The sequence below is a fragment of the Colius striatus genome, chromosome 8, assembly GCF_028858725.1.
Source record: "Colius striatus isolate bColStr4 chromosome 8, bColStr4.1.hap1, whole genome shotgun sequence".
NCBI classification, from domain to species: domain Eukaryota; kingdom Metazoa; phylum Chordata; class Aves; order Coliiformes; family Coliidae; genus Colius; species Colius striatus.
Genome location: NC_084766.1, coordinates 2,551,729 through 2,576,613, shown reverse-complemented (window position 1 = coordinate 2,576,613; position 24,885 = coordinate 2,551,729). Strand labels below are relative to the sequence as shown.

Here is a 24,885-nt window from a genome sequence, read left to right as displayed (position 1 = left end):
ATTAACATGATGAATGAACAGCCTGCTCTCATGCCAGGCAAATAGGGGTGATGTCAAAGCTGTGCTAATGACAGCAATGACCTACCTAAGGGATCACTGCTGGAAACCACCAGGTGATGAGTTGAAAACGTGATTTCAACAAATGGCCACTATTATTCTGTTATTGAAAATGAATGGATGGAAAGACTGCAGGGACATAGTTCCATATGGATCACTGATCTTTAGTGCCAATAGTACATTTACTGTAGTTAGTGGCAAGATACACACATTCCTCTTCAGTTCAGCACTAAATAGTTACCAACAGTTACTCAAAACGCTGTAGATCATCCCAAGCAGCCTTTTATATCACTGTAGTGATTTAGACAGGCATTACTTGAAGGTCAACCATTACTACATTTCACTGTGTAAAAGCAATACAAGCTTACATGCCTTTATTAATAGATGGCCATTTATAGAGGCACTCAGGGCTCAGGAGGCAAATGTGATTTTATCCTCTTCTTTCCCCCCACAGACAGTTGCTTTAACACGGGTCCCACGAGAGTTTGAGAAACAAGCATCTACCTGGCAGATTTTTGCTACACGTGGTGAAGTCTGAGCTATACTTGGAGATGTGTTAAACTGATGTCATGCCTCAGGATCGTTTCCATTTGACAAGTGCAGACGACGTGATTGGGTCAGTAGTGTACAACTGCTCACCTTTCAGAGGAGACCTACAGAAGCAATCATGTAATGGACAGACCCTGCACACAGCTTGAGAATCAATCAGCAGTACCCAAGCAAGAATCTACCCCTCGCTGGTTAGTCCTGAAGAAAGCTCAGCTGGCACCAATTGGATGGGCAGATTATCATAAAGGAACAGTGAGGTGGGTTTCTTGCCTCTTTACTTTTCCCATGAGCGATGCCAGACCACCAAATTGCTTTTCTTCACAAACAACAGCAAGAGTTCATACCAAAACCTAAAACATGATTTCAGCTTGCTCCAGTAGTACCACAGACACTGGCAAATGCATCTAGGCTGCCTTCATCCAGTGGGTGAAAACATGCAATACTATACTAAGCAGTTCAAGGGAATCATCAGAACGAGCATAAATACCATACGGGGTTAAAGCCAGAATGTTCAGAGGGGGTTCTAGCACAGTCCCAGAGGGTTTTGTCTCAAAAAGCCTAGTGTGAAAAGAATTAAGAAACAAACATATTTCTTGTACTGCTTGGCTTCACCCTGGAGTGTCTGTATCATGTACAACTCATTAATATTCAAGTTATTTATCCTTCCATTCAGGTTATGACCAGAACTACAGTTCCTGATAGAATCTTCTAGGGAAAAAAACCCCAAACACCTTGAGTCAGAGCTAATGCCATTACAGGGTCTGCAACAGCTGCAGCAGAGATATGCCTCTGAGCCATTTTGAATGTTATGGTGGATAAAGAGCTATTACTTATATCTCTACCTGACATCCCTACCTAAAGAACTATCTATGACTCTGTGTGTCTCTGCTCACGTTATGAGCATTAAATTAGTGCATGATGCTTCCTTCCACCACTTCTCTATACAAATGTGTCTGTCTCTGTCTTAAAAACAGATGCATCATGATCAGAGGAAAGGGAGAAGAAAACAGAAAGAGTCTTTCCTTAACCACCACTGAATCAGAAGAACGTAATACAAATGAAAACAAATAACTTAAAATTAATTTAATAGCTGGAAGAGTTTTATACCCAAGTAAAAGAATGTGCAGGGTCCTTTGAAGTCTTAACACTGCCTATTGGATGCTCTTAATGCCAACTTTCTGGCTGAAGGGTGACAAACAGTAATAAAAGATTCCATCATTTTCAACCAGGCCTTCTGTGATTGCAGCCACTCAGAGCAGCCTGAAATCACTGACAAGATATTCTCATCTAGCAATTTCAGCTGAAGAGAATAATCAGATAGTGTGCTAGAAGTGCTGGGATCCAGCAGGACTTGTCTCTAGCCCAGCTAAAAGGTTAAAACATTTTAGCAGAGCAATTGAGTTGGTTTATACACTTTGTTTGGCACAACGTCACATGCAGCCATAGAGAGGGATAACTAAGGCTGTGGGTTTGGGAACCCTGTAAAGAGCAATCACTGTACAGCTCTCTTTGTGTGCTAGGCTTGGGCTGCTTGCTAACTCTAGCACGAGATAAAATTGCTCACTGCTACCTCCAGCAACAACACCAACTTTTAAACTGATCCTAATACTGCACCTTTTACCTTTTCAATGGAGTTTGGACCCAGTTGGCTTAAAGACTCTCACTGGAATGTGTTGTGCTGTTTGATGCTAATTCAGTGATGCATTTTAAGATGTGAATATTCAAGATACAGGCTTTTCCCCCCCCCCCCTTGTGTTTTCAGTTTTAGCTACTGCAGCTAATTGATGGAAGGAAAATCCCAGCTGTCAGCCTGTACCAGTGGCACTCTCTCACAACATGGTTACTGCATGGAAAAACAAAATTGCAATCTGACCACAATTAGGTCACTGTGGTCCTGACTGAAGAACATAAGCCCTAATTCCAGATGTGACTAAGGCACTATTTATCATCTTGGACAAATTGTTAATTCCTTGTACCATTTTTTTCTCCTCAATCTAGAAAAGTTAGAATTTACCTGCTTATGAAAAGTGGTTGGCAACTGAACAGTCAGTGTTTTGGTATGTTTGTTCCTTTCCTAAGAGAAGCCAACCTGAACCTGAGATGGGAAAAGGCAGAGCACAGACTGAAAGAAAACTAATGAAATTAGAGGGATCACAAATTCCAACATATTTTGCAGAGGTATTATAAACATCACAGCGTGGTTGAGGCTGGAAGGGGCCTCTGAACGTTGTCTAGTCCAACCACATTCCTCAAATAAGGCCAGCTAGACTGTCGGCTTTTGAATATCTCTAAAGATGGAGACTTCTCAGCCTCTCTGGGAAATCTGCTCCTGCATTTGGCCATACTCACAGTGGAGGCCTTTTTTTTAATGCTTCGGTGGAACTACTTGTAGTTGAGCTTGTGCCTGTTGCCTCTTGCCCTGTCACTGGACACCGCTGTGAAGAGCCCGGCTGCATCTTATTCACTACCACTCCTTAGGGATTTATATGCATTGATAAGATCTCCCTGAGCCTCCTCATCTTGAGGCTTTCAGTCTCCTTATACAAACAGACCCTCCAAATGCTCAACCTTCTTTGCAGCCCTTTGCTCATATCAGCCTGTGTCTGTCTTGTGCTGGGGAGCCCAGATCTGGACTCGAGATGCATCTCACCACTTCTGAGCAGAGGGGAAAGGATGCTGAAGCAAAGCTGCTTTGTGCCCAGCCTGTCCTGGGACAAACGTTCTTCCACAGCTAAGAGGACCTTTCATTTTCATACACTGAGCTTCATGAGACTGCCACCAACCCATGACATCCAGTTCATCGAGGTCTTTGAAATCTGGCATTACACTCTGCATGAAGACAGTCGCCACTGACCTCAAGCACAGGATCAAATCCTCACTGGGGCTCGGCAGACGGGGAACGACTTTATCAAAGACTTATTGACTTATGCAGAAAAGGCAGATGACTCTTCTTCAGCTGTTTCTTTTTCATCTAAGAAAGCAACTAACCATAGCCACACAGCAGGTGAGGATAATCATGAGCTACAAATGAATCAGAACAAGATGCTCTGAGAAAAAAGCAGCAGCTCTCAAGAGACTCAGAAAAACCCTCCGTCCCGATTGTGTTGGCCAAAGGACTGGTAACATCAGCACAGCACACCAAAGATGAAGAAAACATCAAAGTCCATTACTGTCTTGACCACTGAACTTAAGCTACTTCACGTGGGTTTAATATGCTTAGCAGCAGACCTTCAAATTATCTAGCACCAATCGCTTCATGCATTCAAGTCACTCTCATTTCATTATAATTGCTTTTTCCTTTAAAAACTGACTTAGGTTAAAAGATAATGACCATCCCATTGCTGATTTTGTTCCTATGCTTTCAAACATGAAAATGAACTCTTTTCAATAAGTGGGGTTCGGGACTGCTGTGACAGAAAACAAGCTCTCAGCTTTGGCAGCACTCCTGCTTTAAAGACACCACACACATTACAAAAACACAGGGAAGACGATGAAGAGTAAGATGCAAAAAAGAACACTAAATGATGTATGAATATGTATGAACTCCTGGAGAAAAAAATCCCAACTACATGATGTAATTATGGAAAATTACATTCCCGCATCAAAGATCAGTAATCTTTCACCTAATACATAACAGCATAATTGTGACAACAACTTATTTGTTAAGAATACATAGTTTAGCAATGCGTTATTACATGGATAACTGCATGCAGACCCTTTTCCTTCTGTGATAATCTGCTCTGAGATGCATTGGGTGTGTAGCGGTAGTATTGATAAGAAGCTGAATCCATAGTGGTTTTGTCTGTCAAGCATTTGTCTTCCCTGTTAAATTGACTTTATGTGCACACATACACACACACACACAAGACTTTCCCAAATGCATATACAGCTCATGATAAAACAAAGGTGATCTCTCTCTTTGAAACCTCCTGTATTTCACTCTTCTACAGGCAGCCACTCTCCAAAACCGTCCCTGGTTAAATCAATGGCTTTCACAAGCACTTTTATTCACTGGACCTCCAACTAGCAGGAAAAAAAACCCCACAATGGAATCTCAGCCACTAAAACATCACTCATCAGCACTTCCAGGTTTGTTTGGTAGTTTAAAGTGACAAAGGGTTCCAGCTATTATTTGAGACATACTTGTTGCATCACCCTTCATGTTAAACAGTACTGATGCACCTTTTTGTTACTCTGAAGTAATTTTCCCTTGTTAGTATAGTTGCAATTAATTACTCTCTATTCCCTCTTTAAAATGTCATTCGCTGCATTCTCTAGTCATAAAACAGCCAAGTGTAAATCCATTCTTCTCACCCTGTGACGACCGAGATTGCTGCACACTTTGCTATACACCACTGTTCTTCAGTTCATAAATTCACACAGATAACTTGCAAAGTCCAGTTGAGAGCTAAAACTTGGACTCAGTCCACACAGAAGAGAAATGAGAGATTTCATCTACATTTGCTGTAAAACAACTTTGAATTTCAACACTTCTCTTCTTCCAAGAGCCCTTCTCTAAATCTCTCCGAAGCGAGGACATTCTCTTCGTGGCACCAGTTGTATATTCTAAAAGGCTGTAAAAATGTTCATAGTGTTCAAGCCATAACATTTGATAGATTTGGTACGTCAGCACACAAACCCCGACTATTTCTGATTCTGCCATATGCACATTCTCTACTTACTCCCATACTCCAGACTCAAAAGAACATTTTCCCCATCCCCAGCTACGCTTCAGAGCAGTCACCATTTTAACCTCTACTTCTGTGGCTTTGAAATGCTACGTTTATTTTAGGATTTGTCTCACAACTAGTGTTTAATTACCGAGAGAACAGACTGACGTTCTGGTGCAATCTACAGCTATGCATTTGTTAACCGTTCCTATATGCTCAGTGTGTGTCAGCATCCCACAAACCAACCTGAAGCTGCACCTGATGCATTTGTTATTCTATTGGATGACAAATGTACGACTGCAAATTGAAGTTGAAATTAGTAGTAATAGTAATTCAGTTCTGGAGAGGTTATTTTGAGCTAAGTACTTGCTCAAGCCCTTCACTATACATTTCTCACACCTCCTAAGTGCTTAGAAGTGTAAATAATAGCTTCCCCCTGCCCCCCCCCGGCCTGTAGCATTATATTTGTGTTTAAACATAACAGAAGTTATTTCCATCTATTTAGTTTGGCTCACACTTTCCAACACAAAGGATTCCTGTGATTTCTTCCAAGATGCCGTGTCTCTTCCACTTGATACAAAACTAGGAGGGAGCTGTAGGGTCAGAGCGGTGCTGTTCTTTTGTTCAGGTTGCAATTCCAATTTGGGCTCTTGAAAATTGACCTCTTTCTCTTAGATTAGTAATACATTTGGGCTTTTTTGGCCAAATGCCAGACAGCAAATGAGTGGGAATGTTGTAAAACAGTAGTGCTATGCTTTCAGAGCAAAAGCTGTGGCACTGACAGCACTGCAAGGTTTCTGTAAAACAGAGCTACATAGGGAAATGAAGGCAAAGAGATAGGTTAGGACCTCTGATAAGTGGCCCAAATTTGTTAACTCTCCTTGGTTTGAGTTGTTTTCCCTAAAAGAGCCAGGAGGAATGCAGTGCTCACCTAATACAGTAACATCTAATTATGTTACCAACAACAGAGCAGAACAGACATTCAACACTAGCAGACATGGATACACCTTCCTAATTCCTTGTCTCATCGGAGTTTTACACCACACACTCTTCTCTTTCAGTCAAGTTCATCAGCTGCTCTGAACTCTGCTTCCAGAAGCCACGTGTGGCATCTACCGTGCCACGATTTGAAACGGCCACGCTCTGAAGGGCATTTTGCTCTTAGGTTTAGGCCATGAAAACAACCAGCCTGGCTGGCTCACACAGCCAGCAGGGAACAGTTTGCAGAGGATCCTGTGCTGAGTGTCACTTAAAAAGAAATAATATTGAAGCAGTTCTTTACAAACATGGCATTTGTCCAAAGCACATATGGAACATTAAATAGAACCATAAAGTTTTATGCACCAGATTTGACCAAGGTCTTGAGCTCTAATTTATATCTTCTCTATTTTGCTGGAAGACTGGCTGTATTTGATAAAGCTACTTCATAAGGACTCTCTTCTCCTAACATTTACACATCACACATCTGGAGTTGGAAGAGGATTCTGAGTAAAAGAGCCAACTAATGCAGATCTTGTTTACATTATGTGCAATTACTCTTGTGTCATGAATCTCCCTGGGATATCAGAATGTGCTGAAGACACCCAAGGAATATGTACTTCAAATGCAAGTGCAAAAGCCTGGTGTTTCTGTTTCTGTCAGTGGGCTTGGTACACACGCTCATGTCAGAAGAGAGAATGGCATCTTTATTTTCCAACAGTACTGCATTTAATCTGTATTAATTATTTGTATGCCATCAGAGCTGCCCTCAGTGTCTGAAGATCTCTGTTTGGATTGTTTTTCTCTCACAACTCGCTCAGTGCAGCCAAGGGAACTAAGTGATGGCAGTTGCAACACTCAATTCAGTTACATAAACACATCTTCCTTGCCAGATTCCCCTGCGGTGTTCCCATTTCATGAAATAAGTCTCTAGCATTTAGCAATGTACTGCACCAGCAAGTTTCTTTTCATGTCACAAAAAATTAGGCCCTTTTGCTCCTGGCAGCAGAGCAGCATGTGTGTGAGCATCACACACATGGAATCCACCCCAGCCTGGGTCGCTGCACCAGCGAGAGGACAGAGAAGCAGCACAACACTCAAGTAGCTGCAGAATAAGAACTGGATGTCAGATTTTAGTGGGAGAAAGACAGCTTTCATCCAGAAATCAATGCAGATTTACTGCTAAGTCTGTTGCAGTGCCAACAAGTGTGCCTGTATGTTATACCTTCAACCATATACGCAATGTGGGTGCTTCTGTCATGAGACTTATTTGCCACTAATGGCAGAAATCCCTCTGGCCAGACTACTCCTGTAAGGGTAAATGGAGTTGTGCTTTTTAACATCACAGCTGGAACAAACACACTCTTGACTATGAAAACGGTATGTGGTAAAAGTGCAGAGACACAGACAGAGTGACCTAATCTATCACACAGCTGCTCAGCTACAGAGAGAAGGGGCTTTCTGGACAGCTTCCCCCCTGTACTCGCTCATCGGCGTGAAGCTGGGTGGTCACACTGCGTGGACTTGCTGGAGCTTACCCTCACCATGGCTAGGTCACTGCTGAAGGCTGTCTGCTAACTCAGACAGGGACTAGTGCCTGCACATCTGTGCAAAGGTCAGAGACAATATAAGTCTTTGGGCATGTTTATATCAGGCAGTGAAGCATCACAGAGATCTCAGAACTACCTGAGCTGGTAATTCGTGCAGTCACACAGCTTAAGGTACTCCTGAAGCACAGCACTTGTACCAGCAACTTGAACGGTCTAGTTTTGCAGGTCACTTGTCCAGGGTCAGTTCAGGTATCTTTGGTTGAGGAGTACATTTGTGCTCTTAAAGGATTACTCACATATTCCAGTTGCTGCCTAGATAAACTTACAAATACTGAGGGTTTTCCCCTAAGAAAGAAATAAAGGAGAATCGAGAGAATCCAAATAAAACCTGAAGTAATTACACTTACTGATTAATGATCACTAATTATAACACAATGAATGAGGCTGGTTTTTTGGTCCTTTTACACAATGTGCAGTCCACATGGAAACCATGAAACAAAGCTCCCTCCTTTCTAATTTAAGGCTTCATTTTCCCTTGGTAAGATTTAAAGAGTCTAAATGTGATGTAAAGCTGAAATCTGAACCACTGAACTTCACTTCCAGTTGAAGGACTTAGTCTAAATCTCTGGTGGAAGAGTCTACTGTCACAAGTCTCTTTGGGGTAGTCTGTCACTGCTCCAATGGTTAATGTTGGCTTGGGACATTGAGTGCTTGGCTCCTGGGTTCTAGTGGTGTTGGTGAGCTGCAAGAAAGTCACTCACCTAAATTCTTCATAAATTTGCCATTTCTAAAGTAGAAGCAGCAGGAGGGGGAAAAAATGCAGCACTTTCTGAGATGCTATTTTATAGAACATTAACAAGCTGTAAATAGCCAAAAGACAGCTTTGTTTCTGAGTTCACACTCCGAATCAGACCAAATGTCTTCCTGAATACCACACATTATTTTCCTGGAACACTGCAAGTAAGCACCAGTATTCCCAGAAGCCTAAAGGTTAAGTATATACTAGTGGAGTCTCTGATGATAGGTGCTAGTGAATCTTTTCTTTCAGCTTAGTGGCAAAGGATTTACAATACTAAGGATGTGAGTGACCTGAGATCCACTTGCACCATTGCTTTTCACCATAAAACGTTCTGTAAATCAATGTGTGACTGTTTGTTTAGAGAAGTGAGTGGCACTCTCAACTTCTGCTTTCAGTGCAGAAAATCATCACAGTTCAGGTGGCATGTGAGTATTTTGTGTTTCAGAACTAGCAAAGAAATCTGGTGACATGGTCATTGCTATGGTAACTACACTTTTGTAGTGAGCATTGAAGTAAATAGGTACATAAAATATGTACAAGTTGTCACGAGGTAAGTTACTGCTGCCCTGGAACTGCAAGAGTTGGCTTCCTTAAAGGAAGCAAAAATTAAGTCTAGCCATAAATACTTGGTATCTTGCAATGTCCTAGTATTTCATGAGTCCTCTTACATAATACAGTGCAAACACATGAGCAGATTGATATCAAGAAAGGAACTTTTTGGAGAAGTGATTTATTGGCCTGTATGTAGCAAAGTAAGTACAGGCTCCTGGTGTGTATGAAGAAAACCACCCCCAGGTCCTGATGCACCGAGGCAAGACTGAGCTGGTGTGGAAAGTTTGAAATGCTAATTTCTCCATGTCTGGGAAACACAGAACCAATCTCAGGTAGAAAGCTCCACCTGAACCTTTTCAACTCTTCCCCTTATTCTCTGTCTTATCCTCTCCTCAACCCACCAATGGCCCAGATTAGGAACTATCAAACAACAGGCTGGACCCTGCCCCCTTTAGCAAACAGCAGTAATGTGCAGAAAGAGGTTTTGGTCTCCTCCCATGCTCTGCACTTTGTCTCAAAGAAAGGAGGTCCTCCTTTAGTCCCAGCTGAGCAATATAATACAACTGTTAGGTATTGCATACACAAACTTAAGTGCAAGCTTAACACGTAGCTTAAGCTAAGCTTCTCAACATAGTGATGATGAACTGATACTCAGAGGAGGAAAGCACAGTTGTCTTGCAATTTAGACAGGCACTGTAATCCTGCTGAGGAGATATTGAACTGTAATCCTGCTGAGCAGATACCTAACTGTAATCCTGCTGAGCAGATACCTAACTGGCCAACCCATGGCACAAAATGAAGGCAGGCACTGACAGGTCAAGTAGATCGCTTGGAGTGGTATCCTTGGGTTATGTTACACATGTGGCTTGGAAGTCTTATGTTTCTGAAAGAAAAGAAATAGTGTTTTGCAACAGCTGCATTACACCATGACATCAAATGGATTAGGACAGCCGAGGAGACTGGAAGGTCTACACAGCTATCACTGATGAGGGAAGTACAGCTGAGTAAGTATTACATAGAACATATAGCAATGGTAGTCCTGTGATTGGAGGGACACCAGCACATACCTTTTTAAACCAGAGAATCCAGCTGCTGCAAGAAAAGACAAAAAAAAGGTGGCAATTCTATTTGATGTACGAGGAGAAATAACTTCTGTTTAAACACTGATAGCTCCATGTATCAGTGATGTTCTGGCCATGTCTGCAACTTAAAGAAGAGATTTGATCTCTTTACTATGAGAAACACTGGACTGAGAAGTGACATGCTTTGAATGTACTTTCTGAGAGCATACAAGGACTTTGTTTACGAATCCATTAATGGCAACTGGGTCCTTTACCACAGACACCAACATTGGTTGCAACCCAAAGGATTTAACAACCATGTCATAAGTAATTATCACTCAAAATTTGACTTTCAGGCTATATTTAAAGATGACAAGTTAAAGAAAGTATTGATTATTGTTTTATCTAATTGTATCTAGGGGGACTAGAGCAGTGTGGGTAGTGCTGACATGGGATTGCTAAAATGCTAGTTACCTGTCAGTCTTTGTCTAATGACTTTATAGACTGTAACAGTTTAGCAGTGGGGACTGTGTTTTGGTTTCTTACTTTTAGATTGACTGTCTCAAATCACATCCTTGTTTAAAAATCATGTGGTCACATCTCCTTGGGTCTTTTCTTTAAGATGTCCCCCATGCCTCTGCTTCAAGTCTGAAAAGAGAGCAAGAGCTCCACCTTCCCCTGGCAGTAAATTCCTAGATCAGCTCAAGCTGTGATGTGCAACTTTGCATTAATGTAACTGCAAATTACCACCTTAAGCACCTGATTCACCAGGAATGGTCTCATTTCATCACGCTGCTCTGCTGATAGAAAGGGTACACAAGCATAGGTTACCAGGTCGGTGCACTGAGGCTGTTTTCACTCTGCTGTTATACTTGTAAACCCGTTCTTAAGAGCCAAGATCAATACAAAATGATTTAAGGGTGGTACAGAATTTTTGCATAGCTGTGTAACCTTGGGTTTCTTATTTAGAGTCCATGTGCAATGTTTTACAAAAGCCCTAATAACAATAATAATACAAAGTTAACATTTACATCAGGTCAATACAGAGTTAAAATCAGGGTATGAAGCAACAAGGTCAGTATTAAAGAACTGCAAGTATGCTGTAAGAACTCTGAAATGTGTGAATATAAACCCAGGAAAAACAGGGTTAAATTCATCTTGAAGAAATCCAATCACATTAAGATAAAATATAGACAAGCAAGTTGCTCATACATTAACTCCTACCTGTCAGGACAACAGGAATGAAAGCACACAAGAAAAAAAAGCCCATTATCCTGAAAAGAGAATTCCCAGCTATTTCAGTAACACAAACACATTTAAATCATAACAATGGTTATTACCCAAGTTTGTAACGGGGCACCCTATCCTCACTACTCTCAACGAGGGGACTGAGAAGACACCCTGTGACACAGCTCTTTCATGCTGACAAAGAGCCACCAACCTCACAAAAATCTCACAACACACAACCCCTGCTGCCACGTTAAGGACTAAAGTGGCAACACAGGGAAGCCCAACCCTCTTTCCCTTTGCTCTCCCCTGTAAGACTCAGGCGATAACCCAGCCAACAGTGAGAACACACTCCCAGCCCACAACCTTTTACCCTGCTCAACAGTTGTTTTAAAACATGGGGACTACTATTCAAAGTAGCTGGAAGTATTAATGCAGAAAGCTGGAAAGATTGACAGTGACTTTTTTTCCTTCACTCTGACAGCAAAGGCTAATTTGTATTTTACGCTGTTTCAGCAGTCTTTGCCTGTTTGCTTCAAAATCACTGGCTCAGTGGCACCATATGGAGCATGTTGAACTTAAGATACCAAGAATGTGTCCAAGATATATCTCACTCCAGTGTGTTAAAACATTCCACCCTGCAGCTGTCATTATAGGAATATAATTCATACCCAAAAGCTAAAGAAAAACAGTGCAGCTTACTATGCTTACAAAAATACAAGGGGAGGGTTTTTTTGGTTCCAAGGAACGGTCAGTAAATGGGAGAAGGGTTCATCCCAAATGCTGTTTGCTTAAACATTTAAAAAATTAACTGATTGTGAAGTGCTTTAATTCTGCATCATATTTAACACTGAAAAAAAACCAGCAAAAGAATTACTGAAAAAGTAAATCCACAGTGCAGGAGCTTGTGTATCTAGAATTAGCACAGCCCATAATTACTCTTTCCTTTTCCATTGATTGCATTTCTTTTAAAAACTGATGTATGGGCTTACAGGGCAAAAAACCTTAGCTACATTTTTTTGCTAATAGCACTGAGCATATGTATGATGGTTACTGTGACATTTAACCTCTCTCTGGTCATTACTTCTCCACTCTTTTGTTTCTTATCTCTGTTTAAAATGTGAGTTTCTTGGGACAGGACATGCCTCTTACTCTGAAGTAAGTTCTATGAAGTTGACTGATGTAATAATAAGGGTAGGAAACAGGCAAGAAGAAAGAAGACACGATGGTTTCTCAGAAAAGCTGTGGACACACCACTCAAATGGTCAATCTGCAAGCTGGCAATGCAAGCTGCCTTAGAAAAGGATCCACAAAACCATTTTAAGGTGCCAACCCATCATATATTTTGTATACAAAGGAAACTGTATTAGAGCATTAACAAATGATAATTTGCCACATGTCTGTGGAGTCAAGAAGTTGTAAAAGGCTCAGGGTGGAATGTTTTAGAAACTTCCTAAAGTTATCTGATAGCAGCTTATTGATGTAAGTGCTAAACTCACATGTATGGCTTAATATCCTGGAGGCCTTCAAGGGCAGGCTGTAAGTTGTGTCTGTCTTGTTGGCAAATTGGGGATCTACCCTCTACAATACTGACAATCATTCCTTTACAGCCATCCAAGGACCAAAGAGAATGATGCTGGCCTGAACACTGCACACCTTATGTCTCTAGCCAGTATAGCAATAGGGAGGCATTTCACATTTGTAGGGAAATTATTGGGAGCAGGAACATGAAAAGGGTTTCCAAGGGGTGGTTTATTACAGGAGGGGATGGCTAGTTGGGTTATTTCAGAGCTTGAAGCCTTCTCTGATGAGAGGGAACAGTAACCACGCTCAGTAATAAGTACTACTGAAGACCTCGTTAAACTTTCCACATGGCTGAGACAGGCAACATAAGAGCCAGAAAAGTGTTTGTAAAATGTGGAATTAAACCAGGAAAACACTGCAGAGCTGTACCAATTTTGGACCCCAGGCTGTTGCTGGGTATGATGTGTTTGATTCCAGAGAAATGGAATGCAGGAATATACAAGAAAGAAACCAACACAGTAGTTAGGGAAATGTCATGCCAAAGATAAGCATCCTGACCTGTTATGATGCTTAATTGGTAACATGGTTTGGACAGATCAGTATAGACAAAATTAGTTACATTTCAAACACTTTTCAGGATGAGTTGGATATGTTTCAAATCTACCTTCAGGAACTTGATCTACATGGAGTATAATTTTCCTTCCTCATTATCCTGAACAAGGATTTATTGCAAGAGGTCTTATTAGCAGAGGAACAAAACAGTAGCACTGAAAACAGTTGTTCAATTCTAATTAAAAATCATCACAAAGCTTTGCACATGTTGTATAAATTGTTAAATGAGAGATTTCTAGTTATCTGGCTAACCTTTTCTTCAAAGAAACATCTTTGTTCAAGGGTCACAGGACTAGTCATAAAGGATGAGACAGCAAGCTTTCTACTCCAGGACCCTGTCTTTGGAAAACTGTTACAAGGAAAACTAAAGGAAAGTGAAAGTTTACAGAACAGTCCTGTTTCCTTTACACTCTCATCAAAGAGTTGCCTTTTAACCCCCCAAAAACATGTGTTAAAGGACATTAACTTTGGTGATAGCCATGTTGTCTAATTATCCAGTTCTCCCTAACACTCTGAATCGTTACTGTGTCACTGAACATACAGATTCTAAACTACAAAACTCAGGTTTGCTTTGTGTTTCATTACGTGAGATACTATCCCAGAAATGGTTATGTTGAACAGCAGACATGAGAAAGAAAGTCTGCATCATTTACTCCTGAATTAAGCATCTTCCAGGTGTGATAAGGTTTCTCCTAAACCTATCACATATTACTCTCTCTCTAGATCTATCCAGAAGCCCTCCAAAGCAACCAGCTGCTGTTATTATATGTTGCAGTATTCTATACAGTGCACTTTTGAATTCCAAATCACAAGAAAGAGAAGCTCTTGTTTAAGAATAGTAAGGGTGAAGGTTGGTTAAAAAGAGATAATTGATGTTTAACTTCCTACAACACGACTCCAATGGAAGAGGTGCAAAATTAATAGCTATGACTTGACTAAAGCCTCTTATAAGGGAGATATTCCCCTAAAATACTTAATATCTTTATCATAAGGAAAAGATAACTTTAGAATTACTTCTGTTGTCACTTCCACGCCAGCCTAAAATCTATCTTATGAAAGAACAGCTGATGCTGACACACTGAACACTTTGATCTGGATTTTAGCTTGCTCTCCCTGAAATCAACACATGCAACAGTCATCCCAGGACACAAAGTTCTCCTTTGAAACACAAAAGAAACTCATTTGCAGGTAGAGTTAATATGGACTCCTGAAAACTCACGGTTTCCACAGTGTACCCTAAATAATGTGTCCTCCTTCCAGCAGGGCTGCCCTTCAGGATACTCATATGCATGTCCACCTACTTCAGATAATGCATGTTCAGAGATGCACTACAGTTGGCCAGCATAAAGCCATGTGCTTCTTCAGTTCTTTTCACTGGTTTAGATCCCAGAAGAAACTAATTTGGTTCCAGATGATGAGTGTTCTTTTTTAAGCAGTTCGATTCAGTAGTTTGATTCATTATTGTAATTTGTATATACCAAGATGCAGCCTGATCCAAATCTGGCATTTACTTTGATGTTCAAATCAAATGCATAGTGTTTGGCAACTGTATGTGCAGAATTTAAATTAACTGATCCATTTATCTGAAACTGGTATGTGTCCAAGACCACTCACAGATGTATCTACTTGTCTAGTAGAAATTCCAACGAGAGCAAAGAGACATGTTAATCAGAGCTGCTCCAAAATGAGACACATAGATATATATAATCCTGTGTGCATTAAGGCCACCTGACTGTTCATCCACATGGGTCATACACATGTTTCAAAAAGGAGTTAAGAAAAAACCTTGAGGTGAAGGGGAAAGATACCTGCAATTCCATGAGACACTAGCTGTTTTTCCCAGTTGCAAGAAGGTTCTCCTTTCAGAGTGATCAGAACTGCCCCAACTACACCATTCACGGTTACAACATCATTTCTCATGAAAATTCCAGTTTCTACTAAAACCAGAAAGAATGTTGCACAACCTGAAGAGGTCAATGGTCTGACTGGACAACATACAAATGCCTCCCTCAGAGGAATTCCAGAGCAGAAATGCACTTTGTTAAAACAGACCCTGAAGAAGACCTAATTCTGTAAAGTCTCACACCTGGCAGGAACCAAGGAGACTTCTAACAGCTTGGCCTCTCAGAATTAAAGAAAATAGCATCCTTCTGAAGGATAGACAAAGCAAATAGGCATGTTGCTGACTGGCACCTGTGCCTGGCTTAGACTCAAAGGATCTACGTGGATCTAGGTGGAGCTGCTTCTGCAGGGGGGTTGGACTAGATGATGTCTAAAGGTCCCTTCCAACTCCTACCTTTCTATGATTCTGTGACAATAATATCAAGATTCAGAAGCAGAATTTCTCAATAAAAAAACCAATGAGATCCATCAATCTTTAACATCAGAACACTTTAAACTCCTAACTCCAGGAACTTTTGGGATATCCTCAAATAGCCTCTATTCAGCGAGCAGGGCTGTGCCTTGATAGTAGCAGAACAGCTTGAAGGACAGATTAGTTGGGATACCCTAAGGGTCTTCCACTGGTATGTGTGTCACTTTCCCATCGGTTTCCTGTGAGTTTCTCAATTGCTAAAGGTTTTTGCTCATTGACAAGGGCAGCCCACGGCCTCGGGGAGTCAAGAGAACCAGCTGGCTCTAAGCTCTAAGGCTCACGTGCTGGTGACTGCTTCCCACATGAGAGTGGTGAGGAAAGCTCCTTCACCTGGAAGCTCCTTCAGCACGGAAGGCAATCTGCCTCATAGATGCACGTTAACCTGATGTGCCTGCATACATTCCTGGTTTTAAGATGGAATTTAAGGTGTCAAATGAGGGTCTGAGTACTTAATGAGAACCATTTTGACATTATTACTCACCATGTATGTATGAGTTGGCAGTGCTTCTCCTGAAATAAAAGTTTAGTGGATCATTTCCAGGGAGAATTCTCTTTTAAAGTAAAAGTGCAGTGACTGGGAGGGGTGAAGTCTGTTAGCATTGAACAAAACCCTACCAAAGAGTCATTCCTCCACATTGCTTCCCTGGGAGTTCAGTACTGAAACAAATGGTATTGTAAGTAAGAATATGACCACTAACCCTCAAAATAAGGAAACACTTTCATGTGGCTGCAGAATTACCACCCAAAGGTTGTTGTTTAATGGGGTGGCTTATGTTTAGAAATAAGGGAAGATTTTTTTCCAGGCCAATTAACCCTTTGGGAAGACCCTGGGTGCTTTTATGTATCTTTCAAGCACCTTAGGCACGCTGCAACTGTATTTTTTCTACTTCTTTCCCAAGCTCCTGTCTTAACTTTTTGTCAATGCTTTGAAAAGTCATCCAAAATGGAACAAAATATCTGTACAACCCTTACCTACATTTGTGACACGTTGCATATGCTTCATAATATGGTGCACATTTAGCTTTCCTTTTAGTGCCATTCATAGGAAGAAATTACATGTAAGTAGTATAATTAGTAAATCTAATCAATGCAAAGGCCCATGATTATCAATTCTAACCTCTTAACTCTACATTCTAATTAAAAATTGAAATACAACTTGCAATCAATGATGGTTTAGCAGAAGTCAGTTCTAAACACCATCAACGTGCTTGTCAATGCACGAACAGAAAACCCTTCCCAGCAACCTGAAGGAAACATCAGCGGGTTACATTTATTCTTAGGAAATCTACAAACTGTAGGGATCCCTGGGACAGAAGATTATGTAACTAGTTGGAAGGGTGAGTTCAAATGCTTTTTGCTTGTCTTTGTTGAAGAAAGTCAGAAGAAATGAAAGTACTTAATAGGTTTGTAATCAGATCTGAAACTCTCTTGACAGAATACAAATACTATTTGAGTTATATAAGCAGGGGGACGGAAGGTGTTGATAGAGAAAGATAACATGTGAGAAGAAACCAAGTTTAAACTCTAACAGGACTAAAAAAACAATGGCAATTCTATTCCAAAACCCCCAAAGTATGTTTTCTCCTCATCAAACAGTTCTAAAAACAAAAGCCAGAATCCTTTCTGATGCAGTTCTAACTCGCTGTTGCACAAGGACACAATTCCAGCTTGTGTGGATTTTTCTCAAGCAGCTTCAGTATTACAATGACTAAAACATTTGCACTCACATAGACTGAAACACACAGATACACACATTTAGTCTCTGCTTTCATTACATTATAACACCTATTTTCTGTTTAAAGCAGCCTCCAGACCTCTCTGCAGCACACAAGGGTTCTGAACATCATCACAGATTTATTACCGGCTCCTCGACTACCCTTCCCTTTCCTCCTACTTCAAGTGCTCTTTGTTCACACTCAAACTTATCAAGACAGGAAGCATCAATACTCCTTAGGCAAACACAGGCCCTTCTACATACAAAAATATTGTCTGAGAACTTTATAGCTAATACCTGAACTTATCCATGCATGATGACATTGAACTCAACACCTGCAGATAAAACTACATCGAGTGGCTGTGGACATCACGTGCCTGGACTAAAAAGGATACTGCTGAAAATACCATACAGCAGAAAGAAAAGCTTTCAGTCAGATTATGTCCCCAAGCTGTGTTTCTTTACCACATTGCTTGGAAGACCCTAACAATAGAGACTGGTTAGATCAGATGAAACAGAGAGGTTATCAGGCTTCCTCTTTCAAAATCCTCTGTACCACCGTGTATTACTCTCTCATCTGGTCAGATCTAGTGATGGGAAAGCTGGAGCAGCTCAGTGATTCAACAGTAATCCAGCCCACAGAACTCGCTCTTGCTATGAATACAACGTTGGTAAAGCTGACTAAAGAGGGCAGATGAGTCTATGTGATAAGGGAAGGTGAGAAAGGTCTGCATCAGCTCACATTTAGATGTTATCCATGGGGGTAACAAGGCACTGCAGCCTTACAATTCACCGTTAAGGACTGTAATGGGGAGAATCCCCAGTACATGTTGGTATAAAAGGCTTTAGCATGATCTAACAGTGTTTTGCAGTCAGAAACTGGCTAGATCTGCTCCAAACAGGGCTTGAAATGTGGAGTCATTGAATAGACCTTAGGTGGATTGGAAAACAAAGCCTTTATTGAAACCTTTGCATTTTACCTGCATTGTTATCTGCAAATATTTCCGTGAAATGGAATTGTTCTGGATTTACACCTATTTAAAGAAGATTTGTGAACATTTCTGCCTTCATTCTTCTATTCTTATCAACTGTATAACTCTGTTTTATTTATAGTCTTATTTTTTCATCTCTTACATGATGTATTATAAGATAGATGCTATTCATTTTTGCCCTGGTACTCTGATTATTGAGAATGCCTATGCAGTTCACCTTTAAAGGACTTTCAGAGATATTAATATGGTCTTTTCCTCCAAACAGGTGAGTTTTGCCCTGAATATATCCACCAGCTGACAACATTTCAGGACAGGAACTAAAGAGAAAAGTTAGAACTAGATTTGGCTTGCTCCTGGCTCTGCTCTTGTTGTATGACCTTGGGCAAATAACATCTCAATTGTCCACCTGTAAACCAGGGACTACACACCCAACTCACGGGTTTGGTCTGAGCTTTAATGTTGATGAGACGCTCTGGGAAGTGCTACAAAGTGAAAAGGGTTATCAATCATCGTCAGTAAAACACAAGCTGCTGAAATGCAGTGAAATCTGCCTTCCTTTCTCACAGGACATGTTCTGTCTTGTGCTGCCTTCGCTCCAGCATTCGCAACCTTAAAAGCATTTCAACACCGCATAGCATAAGGAAGGATAAATATCCCTGAGCGTTCCCAGAGACCAGCAGAGGATATTTTTAGCTTGAAGAAGTGAGGCCTGTTGCAAAGTATAAGCTTCTCTTCTAAATACCTGCTTGTTTTCCATAACAAGAGAGAAGAAAGTAATTTTTGAGATGGGATTCTTAAATTGCCTCAATAGCTCGACATTAGCTGAAAGCAGCACTAAACACGAAGCTAAAGACTGGGCTCTCAATTTTCCTTTCATTCATAATGTGCTAGGTAAACTAAAATAATTACTTGCTTATTACTCATGGATTTCAGTGCAGCAGCTGAGACAATGTAGATAAATAAGATGATTAATTGAAACAGAATGAATCACAACAAAATATGTTGTTGTATAAGGTATGATTAACTCCACAGTGATTCATATCGTTTCAGATAACAGGGCTTTTATCAAAGACGGCTGCAAGGTTGGGAAATGATTTAAAAGCATTTTATCTTAGAGAGCCACTGCAGTTCACAAGGGAGGCAAAAAAAAAAAGGAAAAGGAGAAAAAAAAAGAGAGAAGAGAGAGGGAGAAGCAGATTCAGAGTCTGCAGCTGAAATAGCCTTGGGCTGTTGCAGCATCCTTCCCACAGCACATCTTTACGACATGCCATTGACATTATCAGCTTCCCTTGTGCTACAGACCCTCTCGTTTTTCAGCTGGCCACAACTTATTAGATATTCCAATACTGAGAAAGTTAATTCTATGAATTAAGCTGCAATATTACAATGCATCAGCTTCCCCAGAATTGAAAACGTCACATTTACACCAGGAAATAAGTGTCACAGCTCTACAAAGACATCGAAGGAAAAACCCATTTCTTTCTCCTCCACTCAGAATTCCAATTTTTAATTCCCAGGCTCCCTGGGCTTTGCAGAAATCTCAAATGTAGGAGTTATGAAAAGAAATTGCTGTCTGTTTACTGCAGTTTAGGAAAGCAAACACCAGCAGCAGCTGACCTTAAAAACCTCTACCTGTTAAAATAGAAGATGAGATGTCTCCTTACAACTCTTTCTTTTCCCCCATGTGTATTTAATAAACTGGGTCAGAATATCTGACTACGGTTTTTAACTTAACCACAGCCTCCCTGTAGGGGACTGTGCAAACCTCAGTCTCTCTCTCAGCCTAGGAGATGAAGATAATTACCCTCACCAGTGGGGCAAGGGCCTGAGAACTTCAGAAAGCGGTAACACAAAAGAAAACAGTGGCAGATAAACTGAAATGCAAAACACCGGCACCCAACTTAATTTCTTTTAAGAAGATTAATGTTTCTGAAAACCCAACTCCAAATGAATAAAGATGGAGGAGATAAAGGTAAAGGGTGAACTTCTAAGGAAGATAGCTTGCAAAAACACGCTGACTGAAACTAACCTCTCGATATGGACCAGTTCCAGTAAGCTAAAGAGAAAGGATCAAGGTGTCTTAAAGGCTCTTTACATAACATACATGCAAGTTAGCACTGTAGTAAAGTGAGCTCCTTCAACATACTCAAGTTTCAAACACGATCTAGTATTTGCCTTCCACTAATAACTTCAGACATTGAAAACAATTTGAAATGCTGACTGGGAAATACTCGAGAGAGAAGCATCAGCTTGGTGGCATCTCTGGTGTGACTGGCCATCCTTTGCTACGTTCCTTAACCCTTGGCCCCACCTGATAGAGAAGAACCAACTGAAAAGTTTGTGTCTTAGCCTCAATTTTAAGTCAAACTGTTATCTTCCTTCCTCCATGCACTAAATTAAACCTTCCACCTGATTTTCTCCTGTCTCTTACCTCCTTGTCTTCCCCTCACAATCAAGACCACTCACCAGCATGAAAGGACATGGAAAACTATCTGCTAGGTCCATAAACAATGGCAGTCACACTGGTGTGAACTCAGAGCATTCTGAATGCACACTGCTTTAAAAAAGAATCACCGTGAGGCTCATTCATCCTACAGAAGTGATCCCGTCTCATTCAAGACTCTTGTGAGCTGCAGGCAGATTCCTGAGCCTGCAGGTTTCAGCCTGGTCCCAGGTGCTAATTTAGCAGAGGAAGTTTGCAGGAGGTACTGAAGGTGGCCCACAGTGTCATATCTTGGTGTCATGTATCACTGTGACTGGGGTGAGAGTTGTTTACAAACACGTGTTACAGGCTACAGAAAGGGAACAGACCAATTTGTTCAGAAACTTGCCATTTAGGTGTAAACGCTAATGTATTGAACACAATTTCATGTCAGAAAACTTAACAGCATTTGCATTCACTTCCCTGGTTAAAGCAAACACAAAACTGCAGCCTGACTGCTCACTCAAAATCAGAAACACCAGCTTTAGCCTTATCCAGTGTTACCAGCTTTAGATTTGCTGGTTTTCCACGTCACTTACCCTTATAAAGGCTTATAAAGGTTCTTAAAGGCTGTGTCCAAACCAAATATAATTGTAGGGACTTTTATGTTAGTGTTTTATATCTTCCCCTCAAAATATTTTAAATGGAGGCACAGTGCGCTGCTTTGGTATAACTGTAGGACTGAATGATGGCCAGACCCCTTTGATATCTTATGGGCACCCATCTTTTTAAAGGTCAGGGTTGGTAACTCCAGAACCACTACTAAAGCTATTGTCATTGTTTTTTAAAACACACAAGTCTTGCATGCAACTTTTTTTCCTTTTCAGCACATTTGCTGTCACATCAGCATCGATTTCCCAATGAGCTTGCAGAAGCATCTGTCTTTGCAGAACTTCAGCTTACAATCCTGTAATTAATTCATTCAGAGACTGGGTGTTTCAAAGTAACAGCTCTTTACACTAGAGAGGAAGAGGATCTGATTTCCAAGAATAATTGCTGTCATTAGTTTTCTTTATTATATTAATACTTCAGAAAAACCCCACATTTTCTCCTCTGCACAAGCTCCTCAACTTTTACTGATCACTGTGTCCTGCAAGCTATACTGCTTGCTTTTAGTTTTTGTCTTAAAGCAGCAGATGATGAGCTTGACAGGTCTGTAATTCTGAAGTTTCTCAATTCTATTTCACAGCAATGTCCTGCTTCCACGTAGGAAGAGAACCCAGAAGGTCTTTACCACATCGGTACGTTAATACATACTCCTGTGAGTCACGAACGACTGCCGTGTGCAGGGATGAATCATGTCAAAGCATGGGAGTGTCCCTTCAATTCTCAAGACCTTTGCAGAAAAGAAACTGTTACCCTGCTGCATGTCCCTAAACACACAGACCGTTCCCCCCAGGTGTAGTTCCTTCCCTGAGGAGATGCAACTATAGCCTGCATCCTTTAGGGAGACTGGCAATTGAGTCCAGATTCCTCTGCCCATTATCGACTTTGATGGGTCAAGTATATCAGAGGTATCAAGCTTTAACCCTAAAGTGAGAAAGGGGAAAGAGGTCTGGGAAAGAAATAGATGCAAACTTAGGCTCCTTTACTTGCCTGGTGTAATTGCTGTGTGAGAAACATTCCACAGCTTTGTGTTGAGAGATGTCACTTTAAAAGCTTTCCCTCCTTTGACCATTTTGTACCTGAAAGTTACTTTGAGTCGTAAAATATGTATTCTAAGGTGAGCTTTCACAGATGAATTAAGCAGCAACTTGTGACAACGCAGTTATCATCAGGAGATAATTGACCTTATTTGAGAGTTAAGCATCCTGAGGCAAAGTAGAGTGTGCTTAATCCTGGCAGGTTAATTATGCAGTGATTACGGTAGCTTGGAAGGTATTATTGCTAAGAACCATTTGCAAAATGACGCTATTAAAAAAACCTTAATTTAATAAAAATTAAAAGCACTGACAATAATCAAGTTCTCCAGTCATGTATTGCTAGATAATGACTGCAGAATGGCCCTAATTGGTTAGCAGCAATGAACATATAATTATTCCTACTCTGAACGTTCTGTACTAAATTTATTACAGCAAGTTCAGTGAAATAAGTCTCAAAAATCCAAGATGTTTGGCCAGTTATAAAAGGGGTTTAAGCAAATGATCAAAACACCAGCGGGTCACTGAGCTAATGCTGAAGCTGATACACGTGCTGAGCTGTTAGCACAGCACTCAGTGCCTCCGCTGCAGTTAAGGGTCTGTTGGCATCTATATTCCAAACTAGAACATTTATTCCGAGAGGTTTATAACTTGCCCATTTTAATTACCATCTGTCTGAAACTTGAAATAACCAATCTCCATTCAGATGTAAATTTTTAAGCAGGAGATGGAACTGAAAATCACTTTGCCAATTGTTTTTACTTTAGGGACGGCAGCAGTTTGGAATTTTGCTGCTCTTGGTTGTTTTTGTATGACTCAAAAAAATAAACAGCTCAGTGCTTAACAATAAAGTTGTATTGCTCTGTAATGTGGAGTGAAGATAAATACAGGCAATAATGAAGAGTGTGTCTAAGGGTATTGTTTGTACTAATAAAGTAACAAGCACACCATTTAGCATTTAGCCTTGCTTATAGGTTAACTTATGCACTGTAGCAAAACTGATAGAAAATGTAGCAAACAGCACAGGGAAACCTCAGTAAATGGGCAAAGATTTGGTGCTGGCTAGCTGAAGTGGTTCATCACCCATTAAGGCATACATAACACACATAAAGCCCCTGAATGTACTTGCAGATGAAATTAATATGAGACAAAAAACAAATCAAAGGAAGCTACTAGAAGTCAGGACATGGCAGAATGAGGCACTCTCGAGTTTTGCAGCTACTCTTTACCACAAACCATACTCAGAGAGCAGAAACAGACAATCACAAGATTAAGCAGCTACTAAAAAACAGAAGGAAGCTGTGCCAGGAGCATGGTTTCAAGTCATACAAAAAAGCCAGAGAGCAAACCAATGCAAAAAGCATTTCAACAAGTCAAAAGCAGCAATGGCCAGTTTATATGGCAGAAAGCAGAGACTGAAAAACGACCAGGATTTCAACTGGTTAGTATAAATAACAAAGCATCAGAAGCTAGTGCTCTGAAGCATAGATATATATATATATACATATCTCATAATGCCAAGTTTAAGGGTGATCACTTAAGCTTAAACAGTACCTTTTACCCTGAAAGATACCAAAATGCTTTAGAAATTACACACAGAAAATGCAGGGAGTCTTTTAACTTTAATACACACAGCAGTCCTATACAATATTTTATAATGGCAGGTGACTAGTAGCACAGCAAACTGCAATGGCAGGGGAAATTCAGGTAGCCTGTATGTAATTTCTGACACTGGAACGTTGACACTCTAGTGGTCCAGTGCTTTTGCAGTGTGCAAATACACTAAAGGTATCTTCTGCCAAACAGCACCTAATGAACTACAGTGATCTGAATTCTAATAGCTAAATGGGGTAACATTTATCTGCAGGAGCAGAAAGGTTTAATGTCAGAAGTTTCTACAAAGCCCTTCCATCCAAACATTGACTCCATTTCCTTAGTACTTACTTTGTGAAATCTGACAAGGTTTTGTTGTTGTTGTTGTAATTATACTGCTATTGAATCAAAATATTCAGTAGCATCTTTGTGAAGACTGCCAGTTCCTCTATCACACAATGAACCAGGACCTTCTAAAACGTCTTAGTTTTCTCCCCCTACTTCTCCCCAA

At 40.6% G+C, this 24,885-nt stretch overlaps 1 protein-coding gene across 5 annotated transcripts in view; it reads right to left on the bottom strand.

Moving 5' to 3' along the window:
• ADK (adenosine kinase) overlaps nt 1-24,885 on the bottom strand; it is a 253,036-nt gene that overhangs the window by 49,643 nt on the left and 178,508 nt on the right. The window lies entirely within an intron of this gene.